Below are 4,986 nucleotides of genomic sequence, written 5' to 3' on the forward strand. Positions count from 1 at the left end.
CACTGAAAGCGGAGTAGTCGCCGTCGTCGGCGGCCTTCTCCTCCTTGACGCGGCCGCCCCTGCTAGACCCCTGCCTGGCGTCGCCGTGGCGGACTGGTGGCGGCGGCGCGTCGTCCTCGTCGCTCTCGTCGAGGACGACGACTCCTCCTTCTTCGCGGCCCCGGCGGCGCTGCTCGAAGCGCCGCAGGGCGGCGATCTGGCACTCCCGTTCCATCCTCACGAAATCCTTGCGCACCCATTTCAGGGCCACGTCGTCGTCAAGCTCAGCGTCGTCGGGCTCCGTCTTCACGGCGGGGAGCCCCGGCTCCGTTTTCACCGGCGCGAGCCCCGGCTCCGTCTTCGACTTGACGAAGCGTGGAGGAGCCGACGAGGAGGCGCGCCGGCCGCCCTTGTTGATGACGATGCCGGCGCTGCGAGTGCGCCGGACGAGCGGCGTCTCCGTCGCGGGCTCGGCCTTGACGCCGAGCAGCGCCGGAGAGCCATAGGAGTGGGAAGAAGATCGCGACGAGGAATGCGAGGAGGAAGACGAGGGAGTGACGAACCTCCTGGGCAGCCATTCCCCTGCGTGTCGGCGCTGGGCCGGGCCGCCGGGGGGTATGCCAACGGCGGGTTGTTGCCGCCCTCAAGGTGCGCCAGCACGCCCTCGAGCATGCGGCCAGGGACACCCCACCACATGTGACGCCCCTCACTGTTCTTCGTGCCGCCCACCACCGGCGCCCCGTTGGTGGACGCCAGCCGTTGCTCCTGATGGCGCGTGAAGTAGTCCGCCCAAGCCGCGTGGTTGTCGGCGTCGTACTGGGGGAGGGCGAGCTGCTCGTCGGTGAGGGAGGCGCGCACGAGCTCGACCTCGGCGGCAAAGTAGTGGGGACGCGCCGCGGCGTCGGGCAACGGGGGAACGGGCACTCCCCCGTTGCTCAGCCTCCACCCCGTCGGCCCGGCGCGCATGTCCGGCGGCGCCGGGATGTTGGCCTCGAACAGGAGTCAAGACTCCTGTTCGTGGAGCGAGCGGCGGCCGAAGCCATTGGCCGCCGCAGAGTCGTCGGGAAAACGTGCGGCCATCGGAAGAGGGAGAGATGGGAGGGGGAAGGGCTCGACGGCGACGTACGGGGAGAGGGAGGGCTCGACGGCGGCGCGCTGGAGAGGAAGAGCTCGGCGTCTAGGCTGGTGTGGCCAGAGGCGAGGGAGGCCGGCGGCTTAAATAGGCGGGCTCGTGTGTACGCGTGGCGGAAGGGAAGGCGTCGCCGTGCCGCCCCGTGACGCACCGCCCGTGAGGAATCAATGGCAAGGCTGACCGGCGGCGGCAGCCTTGGTATTGATTCCCGCGGGAACCGAGGCGATGAGTGCGACGAAGCGCCCGTCTCACTGACTCGGCGGGCCCGCGTTTGTTTCGCGCTAAAACCACTTGCCCCGGCGTCCCCAGCGCGCCGGATTCGGCATGGCTACGCCGGCGCTGATTTCGACCCAGGCCGGTAAACAACATGCTCCTGAGGACATAACTGGACCGTTTTTTAGACGCCAGCGCGAAAAAAACGTCTCGAAAGACCGTTCTGAAGACACAGCTGGAGATGCTCCAAGAAAGGAAAACGGTGGCGTGGAGATTTCAACTAATCCCGATCCAAAACTTGCCCGTCCCTCGGCGGGTCTACAGGCCGACTAGTTTCGTCATCACAATCCAGTTCGCTCTGCATCCACGGGAAGTCGGCACCCCATCTTTGGAGCTTGGAGCTGGCTGGCTTGCTTGCTCCCACCGTCCTGGTCGGCCGAGGGACAGCGACATACCGATTTCGAAATCAATAACCCGCACGCGACCGCTGGCTGGCTAAATCGCCGAAGCGAACCGCCCCCAGATCAGTTCACCACGTAGCCACGTCTCCTTCCTTCCGAAGTAAACAGAGGAGAGGAAATCCCCCCTCGCACGTACGCACGCACGCCTCCCTCGTCGCTGCTCCTCTCCAAATCCCCTGAACCCCGCGCGCGAGTCTTCTCCCCGGAGTAGCTGCGGCCGCGGCGGAGGAGAGATGTCGTACGCCTACCTCTTCAAGTACATCATCATCGGCGACACAGGTGCTCCCCTCTTCCCCGCCTCCGCCGATCCCTGCTCGTTTCCGGGAGATTGGACGGATCCGTGCGGCAATTTGCTGCTGCGGTCGTCTGGGAGATCTATACCTGCCTCTGCTGAATCTGGCTCGCGCTGACGGTCGGGTGGTCGTGCAGGTGTCGGCAAGTCGTGCCTGCTGCTGCAGTTCACCGACAAGCGCTTCCAGCCCGTCCATGACCTCACCATCGGCGTCGAGTTCGGCGCCCGGATGATCACCATCGACAACAAGCCCATCAAGCTCCAGATTTGGGACACGGTACCTCTCCGCACTCAATTCCTCATTTCTCTTTTCCTTTCCTAGGCCACATGTTGACACGCCCTGGGCGCGCCTAGATCGATTTGTGTTCGTACTGTAGCAGTTAGTACAAGGTGCACATGGAAAGAGGTGGCGCTTGGAATGACGTACCTCACTAGGGTAATCCTAACCTGCTTGGGAATTAGAACTGCCGTTTGTACTGGATTCTGGGTTCACCATTGATAATTGTGACTTCCATCGAGTTTCTGTATGAATTAGCTCTCATGAGATAGCACAAATGTCTAGTTTAGCTTCCTTCTCGTTGTCATGCCATAAACCTTGGTGCCATATTCAGTTTGTCAAGGCAAAGGAGAAGAAAAGGTCTTATGTGCTTGCGTTAACATTACAGGCAGGCCAAGAATCATTCAGATCGATAACTAGATCATACTACAGGGGAGCTGCTGGTGCTCTTTTGGTTTATGACATCACCAGGTACGCCCGATATAGTGAAAGCTGCCTGGTTAGATTAAGTGCATAGTTACTTATCTGAAACCAGCTGACCATGGTGTTAATATCCGTGTCATACCGAATTTAGGAGGGAAACCTTTAATCATCTTGCAAGCTGGCTGGAAGATGCAAGGCAACATGCAAACGCCAACATGACAATAATGCTAGTTGGAAACAAATGTGACCTATCCCATAGGCGTGCTGTGAGCTTCGAGGAAGGCGAGCAGTTTGCCAAGGAGAATGGTCTCATCTTTATGGAGGCATCTGCAAAAACTGCACAAAATGTCGAGGAGGTGATGATTGATTCTTGATGCATCTCTGTGCAACTAAGGCCTTTCCCTGGACCATTGTCTCATTCTATTTGAAATGCAGGGCTTTGTCAAGACTGCTGGAGCAATATACAAGAAAATTCAGGATGGTGTCTTTGATGTATCTAATGAGGTGAAATTTCAAATATCAAATCATTTCTTTGCTCTGCCTAATGAGAAGTGAGAATGTATAATGTTATCTTTATTAGTATTACTTATGCACCACAAAATTTGTCTTTGATGTACTCCCTCCGTCCGGAAATACTCGTCGGAGGAATGGATGTATCTAGATGTATTTTAGTTCTAGATACATTCATTTTTATGCATTTCTTCGACAAGTATTTCCGGACGGAGGGAGTACGTAAATGAGATTCAATTTCAAATCTCATATTATTTCTTTGGTCTGCTTAGTGAAAATTGTATATTAGCAATCATTTATGCAACTTAATTACATTATTAATCAACATGTTGTGCCACAAAATTTCCCTGGTATGTAGAGATGCCTTTTAAGTGCCGTGTGATGCTTAGGTTACATCATTTTATATTATTAGGTGATTTCAGGCTCAGGTTTCTGATGCATGTTCTACTCCACTTTGCAACGCGTGAATACCTGCCTTACAAGTTACAATATTTTTATTGCGAAGCACAAGATACAACACGTGCATATGCCTTGCTTCATTCCCATCTTACAGAAACCCCACCACTTTACTGAGAGCCTTTATATGGACCCTAATAAGATCACTAAAAGATGATGACGATGTTACATAAATTTCACTGTAGTAGTTTAATGGAGTAAGGAGATTCTTTTCTTCGTGCTGAAAAAGAGAGATCCGTTGCCCTCCATCGTTGGCAGAAGAAGTCAATAAGCGGTAGGGCAGCAGTGTTGCTATTGCAGCAAATGCCACTTTCCTGCCAACACTTTCTTTTAACATTTTGCCTGTTGAACTGACAAAAGAGGTTACATTGCTGCTTTCACTACAGTACTTTGTTCCTGGCCCTGAGCATGGACTGATTTTTCTTCTTAATTTTTGCAGTCCTATGGAATCAAAGTTGGCTATGCAGTTCCTGGCCAAGCTGGAGGTGCTGGTGCCTCGTCTTCCCAAGGTGGCAGCTGCTGCGGCTAATGGAACGATCCATGATCAGTGATGTACAAAATCGCATGGCATCTGTTACAATACCTGTTGCATTATTTTGAGTTGCCGAGTGATTGTAACTCCAGGGTGCTTTGTTATTTCACGCGCCTATGGATTATGTTCCAGTGAGCTAGTCAAAATAGGTTCAGTTCATTTCCTTACCTTATACTGTATATAATCACTGTAATCCATCAGATGCTTCCAGTCGGGACGTGTCATTTAGGATTCACGAATTATATCCATTTGCACGTGTGATTAAATAAGAATGTATGATTCAATGTGTATGTTTAAATCACCTCAAAACATTTGGGTCCTCAGGTTTTAAAGTTATTGAACACCTTTTTTGTTATGAGTAGTTGCAGATGTGTGCCTAACTAGGTAACCTGTGGTTCTGTAAGGCACTTCAGCGTTAGAAATTCTGACTTTGAGTCACTCAACATGAACCATCCGAAATAGGTCGAGTTTTATCGGATGAATCCTGTTGCTGTTTGACTGGAAGTAGAATATATCTTGTGGAGAGTTTTAGAGGTATTTCTTGTAACATGAAATATATTTTTTCTTCTCTTGTAAATGATTTGTACATGATTGACTTTTTTCTGGTTTTCCCCTTCCTTTTTGTCTACGGTGTATTTTTTTTCTTAGAGATCTCTTGCATATGCAAAAAGTTTCCATAGCATTTCTAAGTTTCGTCGACCCTAATTTTGC

At 52.3% G+C, this 4,986-nt stretch overlaps 1 pseudogene; it reads left to right on the top strand.

Annotated features, from left to right (window-relative positions):
- The first annotated feature begins 1,816 nt into the window (after positions 1 to 1,816).
- On the top strand, positions 1,817 to 4,576 carry LOC119364564 (annotated as a pseudogene).
- Positions 4,577 to 4,986: the final 410 nt, after the last annotated feature.

The sequence above is a fragment of the Triticum dicoccoides genome, chromosome 2B (assembly GCF_002162155.2).
Source record: "Triticum dicoccoides isolate Atlit2015 ecotype Zavitan chromosome 2B, WEW_v2.0, whole genome shotgun sequence".
NCBI lineage: Eukaryota > Viridiplantae > Streptophyta > Magnoliopsida > Poales > Poaceae > Triticum > Triticum dicoccoides.